Genomic DNA, 21,177 nt, shown 5'->3' on the forward strand with positions numbered 1-21,177 from the left:
GCTGTAGCTATCCGACAAGATTGCAAAATAACATCAGTGGCCAACTCTTGGCTCAATGGAAACCCAAGCTTAGATAGGCTTTCAATATAGCCAATCATCTTAAGGACATGAGGTCCTACTGGGTTTCCTTCAGCCAGCTTACATTGGAATAGGGCCTTAGAGATATCGAACCTCTCTTGCCGTGTTTGCCCCTGATAAAGTTCTTTCAGGTGCTCAATCATTTCATAAGCAACCATGTCCTCATGTTGCTTCTGAAGCTCAGGGTTCATAGTGGCAAGCATAAGACATCCAATGTCTACCATGTCATCGAGATGCTTCTTGTAAGCATCTCTATCAGCCATCGAGGCATTAGCGGGTGGTTCGTTAGGAACTGGTTGTTCAATGATATATAATTTCCGTTCTTGTTTGAGGACAATCCTCAAGTTACGGAACCAGTCAAGAAAATTTAAACCATTCAACTTGTCCTTCTCAAGGACCGATCGTAATGATAGTGTATTTGTGTTTGCAGCCATAATATATCTACAACAATGAAATTATGCGTGTGAAAAATTTATCAAATTTATATTAATCATTAAAAGGACTTAATTAAATGATGTTCCCACTATTTTATTACAAAACTAATACCCTCATAGATTAGTTTCAGAAAGACTTTCTCGAAAAGTATTTCAAGTGGGTTAAGGATCCATATTTCACCTCCTCTTAAGTCAGCTTTGGCTTTACTCTCAAGATTATGGTTATCTAGTTAAGCAACACTTTGCTAATTACATCATATGTAACTCCTAAAGTTTGGTGAACAACTCTTATTCTAATCATCTTATGATTTATCCAAATTACTCGCCTCTAGGTTTCTAATCCTATTAGAATAACCTAGTTAAGTCATTAACTAATTTTAACCAGCAAATATCACTTGTTTATTCTTCGCGTTTAACACTAGTACTTCGCTTTAGCAGAACCTACACAGTATAGATCGAGGCCTTAACGAGGGCAAAATTGGAAGGCTATGTTGACTTAATATTTTAAGAGAGGGATTTTCTTAAGATCGTTCCATCTCACCAATTATGGTTTACTTTAGTCCATTTAGCCATTTAATTGATCTCATCAATTAATGTGGTTCAATATTATCAAATTTTAACATGGTTAAAATTTAGCATGCTTTAGACATCCATAACATCTCATACATGAATAAAGCAATAAATAAATGCAATAGTTATAGCTCATAAACTAAAGTGGCGCAACCCAAGCCAATGGGAGAACCAAAAGGAAACCTAAAGGTGTAAGCCAGTTTTCAAGCTATCAGTCCACACTAGTTGGCCCATCTTCCTTCTCGGCTAGCCCACAGCAACTCTTACAAATTACAATATGTAAAAACTCGTTTTACATACAAGGGAGTAAGATGAGAAGAGAAATACAAAAGAATAGTAGCAAGGCACGACACGCAGGCCGTATTTATAAAATTACAACCTTTTTATCAAATGGGCTGTCGTCGGGCTATAACTATGCATTTCAAACACTGTGCATATGAAAATAGCATACATAAATAAACATTTTTGTTAAGGTGTATTAAAACATATCCTTTCAACTTTTATTGCCCACCAAGTTTTATTTATTATTAAAAAAACATACTTTAAAAAGATGGGGGCTGAGGTATGGACCAGGGGTGCGGGGGCGGAGCCCCGGCGGTACGAACCGTATACCCCATTCAAAATGAAACCTCACGATTTGATAACTGTTATCAACAGAATCGTGTTTTCGGGATTTTAACCCCTGACGTTTCATGCCGGAACAACCCTTGTTCTACTAACCAATTAACTCTTATCGGAATCTGTCAACACCACCGTCGCACCGTCATATATCTATTAACACTTAACAGTAATAACATAAAACCGATTAGGCCATAACACCATGATTAACATTTAATCCATTGTCAAAAGGAACGATTATCAGGTTACTCTTAAACGATTTAAACAGTCAGAAATTTAATAAAATTGAAGCAAGCATCTCACACAATTGCATCACCCAAGTATTTAAACCCGAGTCCATGTCACACAAGTGGCTCTGATACCACTGTTGGATCGCCGACACCCCTACAGCGCAGCGGAAAAATTTAATAATTGGCGACCCTAACCACGGATCCATGTGTGTGGAACGAATCGGGGTGAAAAGGGTTACGAAATTACCTAATGTCTGTTCTGAGTAGACAGCAACTTCTCAACAATGTGTAGTCTGATCTACAATCGAACCAAGCCGTAATCTATCGAGACTCCGATCTCTACGTAATCCACCCAGTTGACTACAAATGAAAGAAATCCCCAAAATAGTTTTGAAAGTAATTTTTCTTTGACGGCTGCTAGACCAAAAACAAAGAAAAACGAGATTCTTATATCCTATTATTTTAGGGTTTTAGGAATTTTAGCTATTTTTAGCGAGACTTATGACTTATGACAAAGAAATGTATGCCTTAGTACGAACACTGGAAACATGGCAACATTACCTTTGGCCGAAAGTATTCGTATTCACATTGATCATGAGTCATTGAAGTATTTGAAGGGGCAGTATAAGTTGAACAAGCGACATGCAAAATGGGTAGAGTTTCTTGAAACTTTTCCCTATGTCATCAAGTAAACAAGGTAAAGAAAACATTGTTGTTGATGCGTTGTCAAGTAGGTATACTCTGTTATCAACTTTGAATACAAAATTGCTTGGATTTGAGTATATTAAAGACTTATATGATTCTGATGTTGATTTTGGAAATGTATATCAAGCTTGTGAAAAAGGAGCTTTTGGAAAAAATTTCAAACATGACAAATTTTTTTTTAAAGAAAACAAGCTTTGTGTTCCTCTAGGATCCATTCGTAAGTTATTTGTGAAGGAAGTACATAGAGGAGGACTTATAGGTCATTTTGGCATGATCAAAACTTTAGATATGCTGTAAGAACATTTCTTTTGGTCATACATGAGATGAGATGTTGAAATAATTTGTGAACGGTGTATCACTTGCAAAAAGGCTAAGTCTAGACTTAAAGCTCATGGTTTGTATACGTCCTTACCCATACCTATGGAACCTTGGGTTGATTTATCGATGGACTTTGTGTGAGGATTGCCGAGATCAAAAAATGGTAGAAATTCTATTTTTATGGTGGTTGATAGATCCTCTAAAATGCACGCTTCATACCTTGCCACAAAACTGATGATGCTATGCAAGTAGCAAACTTGTTTTTCAAGGAGGTAGTTCGATTGCATGGGATTCTGAGAAGTATAGTTTCAGATCGAGATGCTAAGTTTTTGAGTTACTTCTGAAAGACCTTGTAGAGTACGTTAGGCATAAAGTTGATGTTCTCAACTACTTGTTATCCACAAACGAATAGACAAACCGAAGTAGTTTATCAAACTTTTTCTACATTGTTGAGAATGATCATACAAATGAACTTGAAGATGTGGGAAGATTGTCTACCCCATGTTCAGTTTTCTTATAACCGCACAGTTCATTTTGCTACGAAGTTTTCACCATTCAAGGTTGTATATGGTTTTAATCCTCTTAAACCTTTAGATTTAATGCCTTTACCTTCTAATGAGATTGTTAATTTAGATGGTAAAAAGAAAACAGAATTATTTAAGGAATTGCATCAAAAGGTGAAAGACAATATCGAGAGAAGAACTAGGCAATATGAGACGAAGGAAAACAAGGGTAGTAAGAAAATTTTGTTTGATCCCGAAGATTGGGTCTGGGTGCATGGAAGCACGGAAATTTACATATTTTTACATACCTTTTTTAACTTAAAATCATACAGTTTCGATAAAATTCTTATCGAAAAATAATTAATTTTTACAAAATAATTAAAGTGCACTTAAAATATGAACATGTTTAATTTTTGTTAATTTTATAATTAATTTTGATAAATTTTGGTTATTTTCGACAGATTTGCACAAAAGGCGAAAAATGGCTCGGTAGACACTGCTAGAAGCACAAAACCAAGAAGAAATTTGAAGTATTGAGGCGAACTAAATTTTAGCCTAAGACGGTACAAAATTATATGTATTAATTCATAATATAATTAATTTTAATTTATATCCAATTTAATTTGGGTTAATAAATTATTATTAATTAATTATGAAAAAGTGGTACAGTTGAACTGAACCGAGTGAACTAAATCGACCAGGAAATGGATAGCCCAAAAACCATCCCAAGAGCTGACCCAAATAAGCTTATTAGCTAATTATTTAAGCTTGCAAAGAGTCCCTTGAAGACTTGTTCAAGTTGCATTTAAACCCCTCCACAATTGGTGGCTTTGTAGATTTGCCCCAAGCCTAAATTAGCAAAGTTGAAACTATCAACCTTGCCACATGTGTGGACGACCAAGGGAGGGTTCTTTGGCTAATAATTTTAGCTATTTTTAGCAGCCCTCCTCAGCTATAAAAACTCCCTTAGGCTGGTCATTTTAAAAACACACCTCAAGCATTCACATATTCCCTCTCTTCTCTCCACTTTCTCTCGTCTTTTTCATTCCAAAATTCCCTCTCTTCTTTTTCATTCCAAAATTCCCTTACTCTCTTGCCGATTTCTCCTCTTGGGAAAGGGGCATGAGCTATTTAGGGTAGCAATTAAGTGTTCATATCAGCCTTGGTCGACGAGGACAACGGAGAAGGAAGAACAGAGCAACTAGTTAAGCCACAGAAAAACACCGGATTTGATTCTTGTTCCCTATCTCTTTAATTTCTGTTGTTGTCATGCTGAATATATCTATGAATATTTATGTTGTTGGAATGGTTAATTTAATCAATTTAGCTTGAATTCAATTCGTGTTAGGTTAATTGCATTTCGTTTGTTAAAATTATTGAAATTGTGTTTATGTTGTTATAGGCCTCTGTAAGATGCTTGATTAAGTAAAATCATGACTAAGTTATTCTTGCATTACAATTGTTAGGTAACTAATGAATTAATTATTTAAACGGATTGAAATTGTAATTAATGGACACAGTACTTAATCAGTTTATGTTTAATCATCTAAGGTAGCTGAGGGTTAGATTAGCAACGGTATCTGACGATACATTTGCCCTACATAACTTGCAAGATTATTGTGATTAAACTGTTTCAAGGTAAGGACTCTTTGTTACCTCATATAGCCTTTTATGTGCTTATTAAATCGAGTTAATTGTTTGAATTGACTTAGGGATATGTACAAGAGATTATTTCGATTTAATAAGTATGTATATGCAATAGCATATTTGCCAATTAAGATTTGTTTAATCGGTTGAATTGACATATTTTCCTAGCAAATTACCGAGTTTCTGTGAACTTATTCGTAACAATATAAACATGAGTTTAATAATTTTAAGTTAAGAAATGTAATTAATCTAACACAATTTTGTCATCTTGATTAAAATCGTAGTTTGACATCGTGCATTTGAGATTTATTTATTTAGTTCACTTAGTTTAAAATATTAGTTTTTAATCACCCTCTTCAAAGAAAATATTTTTCTTCACCAAAGTGTTTTAAATAGCATTCATAAATAATTCTTTTCACAGTCCCAGTGGGTACGATAACTCGACATTCACTTGTCACTTTATTACTTGTTGCGATTGTGTACACTTGCACATTTCCGTCGTTCCAATGACTTAATAGATTTATGAAATTTTGAATGGAAATGAATTGAACAAGTTATATTATATGATGAGATGATGATGAATTGCGAATGATAGAAAATGAATTGAATTGTATGATGAAATTGAAAAATTGGTGTACAGATGTCTCGCATGCCCAACTTCAAAAGAAGATTATGATAAGTCTTACAGTTAAACCCATTAATAAAGATATCAGCCAACTAATTATTGAATGCTAGATAAGATAGACTTAAGACACCACTGCTACTTTTTCCTTGATAAAATTGTAATCTATTTCGATGTGCTTGGTCCTATTGTGTTGCATTGGATTTTGAGCTATGCTGATGGCCGCTTTGTTGTCATAGTACAAGGTTGATCCATTTTTGTTCAACAACTTTAGCTTTTCCTATACCTTTTGTAGCCAGAAAAGCTCACAAACACCTTGAGCAATCGCCCTATATTCTGCCTCTGCACTTGATCAAGCAACAACAGTTTGTTTCTTACCCCTCCAAGTGACTAAGTTTCCTCCCACAAGAGTATAATAACCCGTTGTAGATCTTCTGTCATCAAGAGAGCCATCCCAATCTACATATGTAAATACTTTTATCTTGAGATTACTATTTTTAAAGAAGAGAATACCTTTGCCTGGTGCACACTTCATGTTGGAACACTGGTACACCCCATGGCGTAGTGAAAAAATAAATCCAGAGAAGGACTGAAGAGATGAATCTCGAAAATCTAAATCAAGGAAATAGAGCAAACCTTGCTCAAAATCCTATCATTATTGCTGATGATAGGGATAGAGCTTTGAGACAGTATGCCGTGCCAGTATTTCATGATTTTAATCCGGGTATTAGGAGACCCGAAATTGAGGTACAATAGTTCGAGGTGAAGCCAGTCATGTTCTAGATGCTTCAGACAGTGGGCCAATTCAGTGGAATTCCTAGTGAAGATCCTCACCTACACTTAAGACTGTTTATGGCGGTGAGCGATTCTTTCAAGTTAGCCGGAGTACCTGAAGATGTATTGCGATTGAAGTTGTTCCCATATTCACTAAGGGACAGAGCTCGAGCTTGGTTGAACTCATTACCACCAAACTCAATTTCAAAATGGCAAGAGTTAGTAGAAAAATTCATAATGAAGTATTTCCTGCCTAGCAAGAATGCTAAGTTGAGGAACGAGATCACTATTTTCCAACAAATGGATGATGAGTCATTGTATGAGGCATGAGAAAGGTACAAAGAATTATTACGAAAATGCCCTCATCACGAATTGCCACATTGTATACAACTTGAGACATTTTATAATGGTCTCAATGCTTACACGAGGATGGTAGTGGATGCTTCTGCTAATGGTGTTCTCCTTTCTAAGTCTTATAATGAGGCTTATGAAATCATTGAGAGGGTTTCCAGCAACAATTATCAATGGCCAACAATCGAGCAGCGTCAGGAAGACAAGTCGCTAGAATACATGAAGTAGATGCTCTTACTTCACTCGCATCTCAAGTATCATCAATATCCTAAATGTTAAAAAATCTTACTATTAATGGATGTAATAGTTTTGCAGCACAACCACTGAATCAATTTGAAAATGTAGCCAGTGTTTATTGTGGGGAAGGACATTTGTTCGAAGAATGTCCATCAAACCCAGAATCTGTGTATTACATGGGTAACTAAAACCAAAATCAAGGAAGGCATGGGCTGCAATCCAATTTCTATAACCTATCATGGCGAAACCACCCGAATTTTTCCTGGAGTAACCAAGGGGCAAGAACCAGTAACAATTATGTCGAACCTAGATAAACCTAGCCACCTAGTTTTTCCCAACAAGCTTAGAAACCAACCCAAGCTGAACCATCCAATAGCCTAGAGAATCTATTAAAGGCATACATGGCAATAAATAATGTCTCTCTAAAGAATTTGGAGAATCAAGTGGGCCAGCTTGCAACTGAACTCAGAAATCGACCACAAGGTGCTTTACCTAGTGATACAGAGAATTCGAGGAATCCAAGGAAGGAGCATTGTAAAGCGTTAACATTGAGGAGCGGAAAGACTTTAGAGCCCAATTCTATTGAAGTTGAGAAGGAGCCAGCTGGCACTCAAGACTCAGAGGAAGTTCAACCGAGTGTTGAAATTCTAGTTTCACCGAAAATTAAATTTGCAAAATCTGACAAGGTAACTTCTGAACTAGCTAATTCTGATAAACTAATAACTCCGTTAGATGCAGAATTGCCATAGAAAACGAATCAACCAGTTCCAGTAAAGAAACCTCCACCACCCTACCCTCAAAGACTTCAGAAGCTGAAGCAGGAAATTCAATTCAAGAAGTTCCTAGACGTACTCAAGCAACTTCATATCAACATCCCGTTGGTTGAAGCACTTGAACAAATGCCGAACTATGTCAAATTCATGAAGGGTATCCTGTCTAAAAAATGAAGGCTTGGAGAATTTGAGACGATAGCCCTAACGAAGGAATGCAGTGCATATCTTCAAGACAAACTATCCCCAAAATTGAAGGATCATGAATGTTTTACCATACCTTGCAATATTGGAGCAACATATTATGGTAAGGCACTATGTGACTTGGGTGCGAGTATCAACTTGATGTCCATGTAAATATTTAGGAAGTTAGGGATAGGTGAAGTTAGACCTACTACGGTTACACTTCAATTAGCAGAACAATCCTTAGCACATCTAGAAGGAAAAATCGAGGACGTATTGGTATGTGTAGACAAATTTATCTTTCCTGCTGACTTTGTGATTCTAGACTTTGAAGCAGACAAAAAGGTGCCAATCATCCTAGGAAGACCATTCTTAGCAACCGAAATAACCCTTATTGATGTGTAGAAGGGCGAGCTTACTATTCGTGTTCAGGAGGATCAGGTAACATTTAACTTTTTAAGTCCATGCGATTTCGTGACACAATTGATGATTGTTCTGCAGTGCTTGATTTAGAGGATTTAATCATGGACAAGGAACTCAATTATGTTGAGGACCCATTGGAACAAATTTTGACATCAGATCCTCTAAATGATGAAGAGGAGGATGAATACTTAGCTTTGCTAGAAGCTAATCAAAGGGGATTTAATCTGCAATCCCGCTTTGAATATTTGGAGTTAGAGAAAAGGGATTATGCCTAACCAAAAGCGTCAATTGAGGAGACACCTAAATTAGAATTCAAGGTACTTCCCTCACATTTGAAATATGTTTATTTGGTAACTCTTCTACTCTGCCTGTGATTGTTTCAGCAGAATTAACTACTGAGCAAGAAGAGAAACTCATCCCAGTGTTGAAACAATTCAAGAAGGCTATCGGATGGACTATAGTCGATATTCGCTAAATTAGTCCATCTGTATGCATGCACAAGATTATCTTAGAAGATGTCGAAAAAGGGACGATTGATGGACAATAAAGACTGAACCCCATCATGAAGGATGTAGTCAAGAAAGAAATCATCAAGTGGTTAGATGCGGGTATAATTTACCCCATCTTAGATAGTTCATGGGTAAGTCTGGTCCAGTGCATGCCAAAGAAAGGAGGTATCACAGTCATTGAAAATGAGAATAACGAGTTGATACCGACTAGAACGGTTATGAGATGGAAAATTTGCATTGATTACCGGAAGCTGAACAAGGCAACTAGGAAAGATCACTTTCCTTTGCCATTTTTGGACCAGATGCTGGATAGGCTCGTAGGGTGAGACTATTACTATTTTCTCGATGGATACTCGGGGTATAATCAAATTACAGTAGCACCGAAAGATCAGCACAAGACAACATTCACCTGCCCGTACGTACATTTGCATTTAAGCGCATGCCATTTGGTTTATGTATTGCACCTACTACATTTCAAAGATGTATGATGTCTATTTTTACCGACATGGTTGAGAAATATTTGGAAGTTTTTATGGATGATTTTTCAGTAATCAGAAATACATATGATGATTGACTAGCCAATCTAGCCAAGGCACTAAGGCAATGCGAAGAAACAAACCTTGTACTTAATTGGGAAATGTGTCATTTCATAGAACGAGAAGGTATTGTTCTAGGGCATTGGATAACAAGACATGGAATCGAGGTAGATAAAGCAAAGGTAGATGTTATTAAGAAACTCCCACCTCCAATATCTGTAAAAGGTGTTAGGAGCTTTTTGGGTCACGCTGGTTTCTATCAAAGATTCATCAAGGACTTCTCCAAAGTTGCTAAACCCTTATGCAAATTATTAGAGAAGGACACAACGTTTAAATTTGATGATGAGTACTTAAGAGCTTTCAACGATTTGAATAGTCGGTTAGTCTCGGCACCCATAATAGTCACACCAGACTGAGATTTGCCATTTGAATTGATGTGTGACGCAAGTGACTTCGCGATCGGAGCTGTCATGGGTCAGCGAACGAACAAAGTTTTTCATCCCATCTACTATGCTAGTCAAACTCTGACAGGAGCTCAACTAAATTACACGGTAACAAAAAAGAATTTATGTAACACCCTTAACCCGTATCCATCACCAGAATAAGGTTGTAGAGTATTATCGAAGTTTACAAATTAATTTACAGACATTTCATTTCATCAAGCATTCATATTTATAGCCAATCAAAATCAAAACAATAATGAGCTAACGTTGGCCAATTTAACTTATACATGCCATTATAACCAGAATCAATTCATCCAAAATTACCGATAGTACCAATGGATAGTGTAATATATCTCCGACAAGCTTCCAACCCAATCAAGCTTCCGATAATCATTTCAATGCATCTAATTATGCATATTACCAATAATAATTCAATTCCAATAATAAAACACATATTTATATAATATTCATCACCAAATAACATTCACTTTAATTAAAATTATACAGAATATAGTTCATACGAACTTACCAGGCTAAATTACAGAAATACCATAATTCAGGGACATTTTGGTAATTTTCCATTTTCATCGAATTTTCACCCGGTCTTGATCTAATTTAATATTTCATTCAATTTATTAATTTAAATAATAAAACAATTCATTTCATGCAATTTGGTCACTTTTTGACATTTTTACAAAATTACCCTAAAAATTTACTTTTATTCAATTTAGTCCCTGAACCTAAAACATGTAAATTAGCTATTTTAAAAATAAACCCATATTAGCTGAATACTCACATATATTTTTCTTCCTCCTCCACTCCATTCCACATCCTTGATATCTACATAATACCACTATTTACTTGTTTACTCATAACAAGCTATTCACTTGAGTCATAGTCACTAAATAAATTATATCTTACGCTACAGAACTCCAAATTGAGATCTGAAAATTTTATATGAAACTAGACTCACATATATTATTACCATACAATTTTCAGAATTTTTGGTTTATCCAATAAGTATAGTTTATTCTTTAAAATTTCTCTTATTTCACTATTTGATAGTTCTGACCCCTCTTCACTAAAAATTAATTATCTCTTTGTACAGAATTCAGATGATGTATCCATTTATTTCTCTTGAAAATACACTCATTAATTATTTTAAAAATATAAATTATAACTCATTATTATTTTTTACAATTTTTAATGATTTTTCCAATTCAGAATAGGGGAACCCGAATTCATTCTGATCTTGTCTCACAAAATTTATTATATCTCATGATTTACAATTCCATTGCTTACAACTTTTCTTTTATGAGAAACTATACTCAATAAGATTTAATTACATATTTTATTTATACTCTAATTCGATTTCCATGATTTATGGTGATTTTTCAAAGTTAACCTATTACTGCTGTCCAAAACTGTTTTAGTGCAAAATGTTGATTACTAAATTTATAACACCTTCCTTTCCTTTCTCTTCAATATTTTCCATCACTTTCTCTTATTTCCCTTTACTAACATGACAAGAATATAGAACATTATATAATGAAACTCTACATTAACATTAATTTCCTACTTTTTTCAATAATATCAAACTCAAAAGTATATTGAAATCTTGATGTTCTTACCTTGTGCTATTGATTTCAATCTTTAACTTGATTTTCTCTCTCCTCCAACTTCTATTTCTTGAATCTAACTTGATATTCTAGCTCCTCATAGTCTCCTTAACATCTCTCTCTCTTGGTAGCTATGGAAATTCTTTTGATTTATAGGTGAAAATGGTAAATTTTTGGTGGAAGGACCAAATTGTAAAGAAAGCAAAACTTTCTTTCTTCTCTTCTCTTCTAATGTGAAATGCATGAGAAATGTGATTATTTCTCTTCATCTTTCCTCCCTTTTATATTAATCATTTAATAATAAAATAATACTAAAAATATTAATAAAAAATTAATTGAATAACATTTATCTAATTAATTAATTAAAAATATCACAAACATCATCATTACCTTCTAGAATTCTCTATCTCTAATTGACCATTTTTCCCTTTATAATCTTTTGAAATTCCATCCTTGAGTCATCACTTAATTTGGTGAAATTACAATTTAGTCCCTCAATATTCTTCGTATTTTCAATTTGGTCCTAATTCATCCATTTTCCTTAGTTTCTAGATTATTCCAGCCTTAAAATATTTACACTATTGGTCCTTTAACTTTTTTGTATTTACACTTTAACCCTCAAATTTTGAGTATTTACTATTGGGCAACAAAACTTTTATCACTTTTGCAATTTAATTCTTTCTTGAATTAATATGTCATAATATACTTCCCAATGTTGACATAACTTAAAATTTCCCTTTTTGTCACTTTATTTCTTTATTTTACTATCAAGGATACCTACTTTCTTACTATAGTAATTTTTGGGATATTACAAGTTACTTGCTATTGTGTTTGCTTTTGACAAGTTTCGATCTTATCTTGTAGGTACCAAAGTGACTGTTTATACGAACCACTCGGCAATTAAGTATTTACTTGCCAAGAAAGATGCTAAGCCGAGACTGATCCGATGGGTACTTCTACTTCAAGAGTTCGATTTAGAAATTCAAGATAGAAAGGGAGTGGAAAACCAAGTAGCAAACCACTTGTCCAGATTGGAGCCGCAAAAAGGGAACTCTCCTCTTATACCAATTCGAGAAACGTTTCCCGATGAATGCATACTGAAGGTAAATCATGTTCATAATACCCCTTGGTTTGCTGATATTGCTAACTTTTTAGCTTGTAGTTTGATGCTGATTGATAAGACGTATCATTAAAAGAAAAATTTTCTTCACGATTTGAAGTACTACTTCTGGGAAGAACCGTATTTGTTTAAAAAGTGTGCAGATCAAATGATTAGGAGATGCATGGCAGAAGATGAAGTACATAAGATTTTATACCATTGTCACTCAGCTCCGAATGGGGGACACTTCAGAGGTACATGTACTGCAGCCAAGGTATTGCAAGCCGGATTCCTTTGGCCAACACTATTCAAATATGCATATGCTTACGTAAAGAGTTGTGATTGATGTCAAAGGGTTGGAAATGTCACCAACAGAAATGAGATGTCTCGAACAAACATCATTGAGGTAGAATTATTTCATGTTTTGGGTATTGACTTTCTCGGTCATTTCCCTCCGTCTTTTGGTCACAAGTACATATTAGTAGCAATAGACTATGCGTCTAAGTGGGTTGAGGTAGAGGCATATCTGACAAATGATGCTAAGGTTGTAATAAACTTTTTGCAGAAACATGTGTTCACAAGGTTTGGAACCCCAAGAGCCATCATCAGTGATGAAGGGTCCCATTTTGTGAACAAGTAGTTTAAATGATTATTAGATAAACATGGAGTGAAACACAAGGTTGCTGCACTTACCATCTGTAGACGAATGGGCAAGCTGAACTGGAAAACAAGGAGATCAAAGGCATACTTGAGAAGGTAGTTTGCCTGAATCGACGAGATTGGTCCAAAAGACTGGATGATGTTTTATGAGCTTACAGGACAGCATACAAGACACCTTCAGGGATGTCACCCTATAGGTTAGTCTTTGGGAAAGCCTGTCATCTACCTTTGGAGTTAGAACACAAAGCTTACTAGGCTTTCCAACGACTCAACTCTGATCTTAAAAGTGCCAAAGAGAAACGGATGCTTCAACTTAACGAATTAGAAGAATTTCGAATTTCTTCAAGTGAGAATGCCAAATTACTTAAGGAGAGACTCAAGAAATCGCATGACCAGCACATTCGAGTTCGAGAATTTGAAGCAATTCAGCAATTCTTGTCATTCAATTCCAAATTAGGGTTCTTTCTAGGTAAGTTAAAATCACGTTGGTCTGGTCCATTTATGATTCATCGAGTCTATCCAAACAGAGTTGTTGAACTTCAAGGTAAGGGAGGTAATTTTTGAGTTAATGCTCAACATTTGAAACATTACTAGGGAGATAAAATTGAACGGAATCAAATCTTGTTCATTTTATCAGATATTTAATTTTCTTGTTCTTCTGTTTGAATAAATGATTTAGGGTATATTTTCGGGATTAGTATGTTTAAATAAATTATGTTTAGGAGATTGGAACTTAAGCGTAACCGCTTGTGACCTCTCCAATCTTTCCTAGGAATTGATTTTCACATAATATCCTAAGAAATTATTCCCTAAATAACAAAATAAATTTTTAGTTTTTCAAATAAAAGGGTCAATTTTGATCCAAGTTTTATGTTGCAACTCAATTTTGAATTTTCATGAAGTCTAGGAACTTAATTGAATTATTTTTAAAAATTTGGTTGCTCTTTTTGTAAATATTTTCAAAAAGCATCTAGAATAAATGTTTTTAGTTCAATAAAAAAGAAAAAAAAGAAGAGAAGATAATTATTAATATATAATTACATACATTATAATATATATTAATTATTAGCAGCTTTATTTAGATATAGGCTTAGTTTTAATTTAATCATATATTATTTGATAAGTTTTTATCTTAATAAATTAATAGCAAATAATAATTTAATATGTTTTATATTAATTATTATTTGTTATTTACTTTGAGTAGAATTAGAACATAGAATTTTTAAGAATTCTACTCTAGCTCCTACTCCTTTCATTATAAATTCCACCCATCTATTCTTATTTTTTCTCATTCACACACCATTCCCTCCAAAAACACCAAAACCCTTAAGTGCCAAAATCTCCTAACAATTCCCTAGCCACAGCATCGCCCAACTGATTGGTCAGCAACACCCCGTGCATGCCCACACCGAGCCTACTCAATGATCTATACGTTGCTCACATCCATTCCCTGCTGCGCGCTGCTACCTTGCATACCTGAGTGGCACATCACCTTTTCACCTATCTTTAGCCAAAAACCCCTCAACCTATTTTAATTTGTCATCTTTTGATTCAAAATTATTTTTCTTAAGAGCTCTTAATTTTTACAAAAAAGGTGGTAAGACCAATTTTTCTTCTAAATTTTAATTTAATTATCTAATTTTTTAATTTATTGAATTATTAATATTTTATATTAATTAATTTTTTGAGAAAATAATTGTTACCATCTTATGATTAGGTTAATCATGCCTCGCAAGAGAACTCATGCAGCTGCCCAAATTTACGAATCACAAAACAAGTTCCACTGTGAAGAAGCCAAAGCAAGATACGAGAGTATCTTCAAGAATCAACACATGCATCCAGAGAAAGGTTTCACATTGAAAGAAAGCAGCTATATTGGTTTTATGGTACGTATTCGTCAGGTTGCTAAAACTCTCAATTGGGAGTTGTTTTGTGAGAAGAGACCTAATGTAGAGAAGGAGTTAGTGCACAAATTCTATGCGAATTTAACCTCAAACGAGTTGACAGAAGTTCAAGTTTGCGAAATCAAGGTACCAATAACTTCAAATGCTATTAATGAGTTCTTTGAATTGCCTGATTTCGAAAACAATGAATATTCCTCCTTGATGAGCAATATAGAGCCTAAAAATTTGCAAGAAATTCTCGAGGAACTTACAGTTCTAGGTTCTAAGGGGACTGTGTCAAAGCAAGGAATCTACACTTGTCGAAGAGAATATTTGACAGCACTCGCAAAGGTATGGTTCTACTTCATTTGATTCAGCCTCATACCTAGCTCACATGGGACTATAATCTCATTAGTGCCCATTATCGAAAAAGGAGCGAAGCGATTCATGCAAAGACAATAATGATAGAGCAAAAGATGAGTCAAATTCGGAAGGATCTGTAAATAAAAAAAGGGGGATCTCGACTTTATTTTATTTATGTTCTTAGGTTATTTTAGGATAAAGTTAATTAGAAATTTTTGTATAATAAAAAAATAGATGAAAATCATTAATAAAATTGAACAAGTCGCAAAGTATAAAGTGTGGCAATAGATATATAAATGTCTAGGATTGGACTTAAAAAGAGCTTGGTACTTAAGCAGTTAAATTGACTCAACTCTTCTTTTCTAGAATCCTACCTGGTGTATAGTATCTATTCACTTTAAACAATGAGGACATTATTCATTTTAAGTAGGGGGACCGAAAAATTGAAATTATTTCCACTAAAAAAAATAGTTCTTTTAATTATGATTAGGATATATTTTGTTCAATAATTTGAAATTTTGTTAAGTATGCTAAACTTCAGTATAAATAAAGTTCTATTATTTCAATAAATTGTTATATTAGCTGAATAATGATATAACTGTATTTTTAATAAAGCATGCAAATCGTACCATAAAATTTTTAGTTCTTTAAGAAAGGTAGGCGTGCATGAAAGTTTAAGTCTCTAGAATTGACTTAGTAGTTTCTTGAGGCTCCTAGGAAGCATGGAATGTTGAAAATGATTTAGGCAACTCTTGTTTGGACCGTTTGAGCCTTTCAAGCCAACCTTGATGAAAATTTATCCTTTGAAACCCAACTTTGAGACTATATGGCCTAATTTTATTTGAACCCTTGCAATATTTAGCCATCATTTCTCTCTTAATTATCTTTAAATAGTCCTAAACACTAGACTCAATACTATTCAGAATATTCTTTGAAAATAACTTTGGGGGAGTTGAAAGATGTATCAAATGCACTAAAAATTGTAGTACATACAGTAAAATGCTTAAAAAAAGAGCACATGTACTTGAAAAAAAATAGATGTTCAAAGGAGCAAGTGAAAGCAAACTAAGTTGTTGTATTGAGGGAAATTATTCCAAAGGTTTGATTGAAGCTGAGTCTAGGGTTTAAAAGCCTAAATTTATCTATCTTTTACCTACCTCTAGCCTATGTAACACCCCAAGCCCGACCTAGGAGTTATGACCAAATCTGGCGTGTCACATTGAAGTGTTTCTCGAAAACCATGTTTTCATTAAAAACCCTTCTTGCCATTTAAAACTTGTATAAAATCTCAGTTTGCGTTTGTTTATTTTCAATCGAGGTTTATTAAAAAGTTATTACTTTCAAAACCTTATTGTTGTGGAAGCTTAATTTAAAGCAATGATTTACGAAAATGTGATATTTAAAAACTGAGGTGCGGAAAACGTAGCGTTTGAAAATAGTTATTGTTTTGGAAAACTGAGTTCTACTTCTAGCAAATAAGAATTGCAATTAATAAAATCCCGAATTTAAAATCCAAAAATTTTAGAGGCCTTATTACCCCGAATCAAAATCAAAGTTCTTTAGTAAATGAGCACAATAGAATAAATCATGTGTAGTTGTGTGGCCCTCTCCGAGTCCCACGCAACTCCGAACCTCTAACGCTGGGAATTACCTGAAATGTAAAAAAACGGGGTGAGTTTACGAAAACTCAGTGTGTAATCCCTTATCAAACAGACGGCATGCAGAACAAAATCAGCCTAGGCCAGAGCCCTTTAACAGTAACAGTACAGTGTGGACCTTAGCCCAATACAGAAATAGTGTGAGCCTAAGCCTGATACAGTATCAGTATGGTGCAAGTATTCAAACCCATCCCAATCCAGCCAACACACCTCCCGTACCAACCCAGCACACCATGTGGGGACAGAGTCGACCCACCCAACCCTCACACCAATATCGCAACATAACTGCCAGTTGTAATAATGCAGCAGAGCTGCCAATTGTAATAATGCAGTAGAGCTGCCAGTAGTCAGAATGGTTAAGAGCCGTAAACAGGATAGCTATAAGTTATAAAGAGAATGGCTACAAGCCATAAGTACAGTAATGTGATTGGAACAGTCATCAGTAGCAGTGATATGATCGACACACAACCATTAGTAACAATGAAATGAATGGCACACAGCCATCGATAACGGTAATATGATCGGCACAAAGCCATTAGTAACGGTTCTATGATCGGCATAAAGCCATCAGTAGCATTGCAGCAAAGCTGCCAGCAATAGTATCGTAGCAAAGCTGTCAGTAATAGTATATGTGGCCAAGCCACCAATAACAGTGATTGTGGCAGAGCCACCAGTACAGTACTTCCTCTATAACAGTATCCCAACCCCATGCAGTGTGTCGTGTATGTAGAATGCCATGCTCAGAATCAGTCATTCAAGCACAGACAAGATAATCATTTGACCTCGAGGGGAAAAAATAGTCATTTACCCACCAGGGCAATACAGTCATTTTATCCTATAAAGGTATACGGTCATTTTACCCTACAGGGGCATTACAGTCATTTTACCCTAAAGGGGCATTACAGTCATTTTACCCTACAAGGGCATTACGATTATTTTACTCTAAAAGGGTATTACAGTCATTTTACCCTATAGGGGTACTACGGTCATTTTACCCTGTAGAGGTATTACGGTCATTTTACCCTACAGGGGTATTATGGTCATTTTACCCATCAAGGTTATTTTGATAATTTTACAACCTTTTCGAAGGTCTACAGTCGCCTCGAGCGACATAAATAACCTAAATGGTCATAACGGTGTAAATGGGCCCCATACTTAATATTCGTCCCAATGTGGCCCAAGACGGCCTAAGCTCATGAGATCGCTCATGGTGACCCCTACAGCCAAACGCCCATGTTTCGTGGGCTCGGATTACCATACATCCGATTGTCTGCCCGTGTGGCATCAAGTGCCGCATTTTCTGGCTTTTCAGCTTTTGCCGAATTACGATTTAATCAAAGTGTGTGTACAATTACACACCTTTTAAAGAGTTGTGGCAGAGATGCCTCTAAAGTTGAGAGGCTATGGTTAAAACACAACCCTTTATTAGTCTAAAACCATCGTTAATCCATAATCATAATATTGGAACGTTTAATCAAATCATAACTACTTACCCAACAACCAATTGCAGTACCCCTATTGTTCCAAAACCACGTATTCTCTCCACTGCTTTCCCTTTACACAAAACCGTAAACCGATTCATAAGAATCTACAATCCCACATGAATACATCTAGGACTTAAAACACTTACCAATAAAAGAGATATCCCTTGTAAGGGATAAGTAGTCGGCCTAACACCTTGTTATGAACTTGGGTCCCTAGCATCATTCGTACAAAAAGAAGTGTTAAAGGATTATTTTCCCCATGGTGGAAAAGAGGAGACACCAATGATCAGCCTAAGAGATACATAAGCCGAAACTTTGAGAGGAGAACCTAATAAGGTTCGACTAGGGAGAACAAACCAAAACACTTACCAATAGACCAAGGGGTTTTAGGCAAACCTTCAGCGAGAAACGGCCAAGGATCAGAAAAGAAGAGAAGAGAATGAGATGGTCAAGCCTTGACAAGATTTGGCCAAACAAGAAGGACAGAAGATTTGAGAGAGGAAGGGGAGAAAAAGATATGAGTTGATCCACAAGTATGGCTAGCAATCGAAAAGGGTTTATGAAAGGAAAGACAAGTTCTTCTTGGCCAAAGAGGGGAATACCAATTGAATAAAAGGGAATGAAGGACAAAAATTCGATGGACTAGAGGGCTAGAGAGAAGAGTAGAAAACGAACTCCAGGGCTTTAGAAACAAAGGTGAAAAAAAAATTCCAAAACCCAAAATGAATAGCAAGAAGAGCTCCCAAAACTCCTAAGCTGAATTCCTTATGGTCAAAGTACCTATTCGACTACAACTCTTCTCCCTTTCAAACTCCTCTTTTTCCTCCTTTAATCTCTCCCAACATCCCTCCACAAATCTTTGTACAAATCAATCAACCATCCAATTTGATCTTCATTCAAATTCCTCCATAACCCTCTCCACAACCTTCTCATTGACCAATTCAAAATCCAACTTTGCAAAAGTTCTCGTCGACTTCTGCTTCTCACATGGCAAGAGAGCAAAATAAATACTCTTTTTCCCAACCCAGGACTTGAACCTCAGACCACATATGTACACCACATGCCACCTTACCACTAGACCATAAGCTCTTTTGTGTCATGATTTCACCAAAAATATTTATATAGCCTTCAAGCTAAGCCCAAGGTTCACTTAAGAGCAAAAATCAAAAATTTTGCTAAAGCCCAGGTTTGAACCCAAGACTTGTCCAACACTCCCAACTCTTCCTAAATTACTTAGCCACTAAAGCAAACAAGCAATTTGTGTACAATTTCCTAATCATTCCCTTGCTCAAGGCCCAATACTTCTAGGCCCAAATTCGGGGGAGTTACAGCCTAGCTGCGTTACAACCTTTTTAAAAACCTATTTATTCAAGTTTTCTATGCTACCTACATTAGTGGAGAGAAATTGCTATGTTCAACATATGAAGGCATAAGTTAAACTTAATGATTGCAGCTTAATCTTGAATATGGAAATAAAATCAAATTGGTAAGAGTTAACATGTCTTGTTCAGGAAGCATTTAGTCTAATAGTGCTATCATAATAGTTATTGAGATTAATTTGAACGATATGTATACTTAAGTAGCATAACTATAAAATTTCTGGTTTTTGAGTATAAGTATATTAAATTCATAATTCTAGGAAGAATCATATTCTGTAGGAATTTTTCAAAGGTTATTTCTGAGTAATTCTTTTTAATTTGTACATTACTCGAGATGACCAATTAATTAAGTTTGGGGGCGTGGAAATACGGAAACTTACACATTTTTGCATACCCTTTTTAACTTAAAATCATACAGTTTTGATAAAATTCTTGTTGAAATAATTAATTTTTACAAAATAATTAAAGTTCACTTAAAATATGATTTGCAAAAACGGCGAAAAATTAATTTTTTTATTTTCGAATGATTTGCACAAAGGGCGAAAAATGGCTTGGCAGACACTGCTAGAAGCGTAAAACCGAGAAGCAATTTGAAGTATCGTGGCAAACTAAATTTTAGCCTAAGACGTCCAAAATTATATGTATTAATTCATAATATAATTAATTTTAATTTATATCCAATTTAATTTGGGTTAATAAATTATTATTAATTAATTATGAAAAAGTGGTTCTGTTGAACTGAACCGACCAAGAAATGGATAGCCCAAAAATCGTCCCAAGAGCTGGCCCAAATCAGCTTATTACCTTATTATTTAAGCTTGCAAAGAGGCCCTTGAAGAAATGTTGAAGTTGCATTCAAACCCCTCCACAATTGGTGGATTTATAGATTTGCCTCAAGCCTAAATTAGCAAAGTTGAAACTATCAACCATGCCACATGTGTGGCCAGCCAAGGGAATGCTCTTTGGCTGATAATTTTAGCTATTTTTAGCAGCCCTCGTCAGCTATAAAAACCCCTTTAGGCTGGTCATTTGAAAAACACACCTCAAGCATTCACATCTTTCCTCTCTTCTCTCCACTTTT

The 21,177-nt window shown here is 35.1% G+C and overlaps 1 non-coding gene across 1 annotated transcript; it reads right to left on the minus strand.

Annotated features, from left to right (window-relative positions):
• Window positions 1-6,766: 6,766 nt before the first annotated feature.
• Window positions 6,767-6,873, minus strand: LOC121215865 (small nucleolar RNA R71). The gene has a single exon (XR_005911835.1). It is a non-coding gene; the product is annotated as a small nucleolar RNA R71 (small nucleolar RNA).
• Window positions 6,874-21,177: the final 14,304 nt, after the last annotated feature.

The sequence above is a fragment of the Gossypium hirsutum genome, chromosome D03, assembly GCF_007990345.1.
Source record: "Gossypium hirsutum isolate 1008001.06 chromosome D03, Gossypium_hirsutum_v2.1, whole genome shotgun sequence".
Taxonomy (NCBI): domain Eukaryota; kingdom Viridiplantae; phylum Streptophyta; class Magnoliopsida; order Malvales; family Malvaceae; genus Gossypium; species Gossypium hirsutum.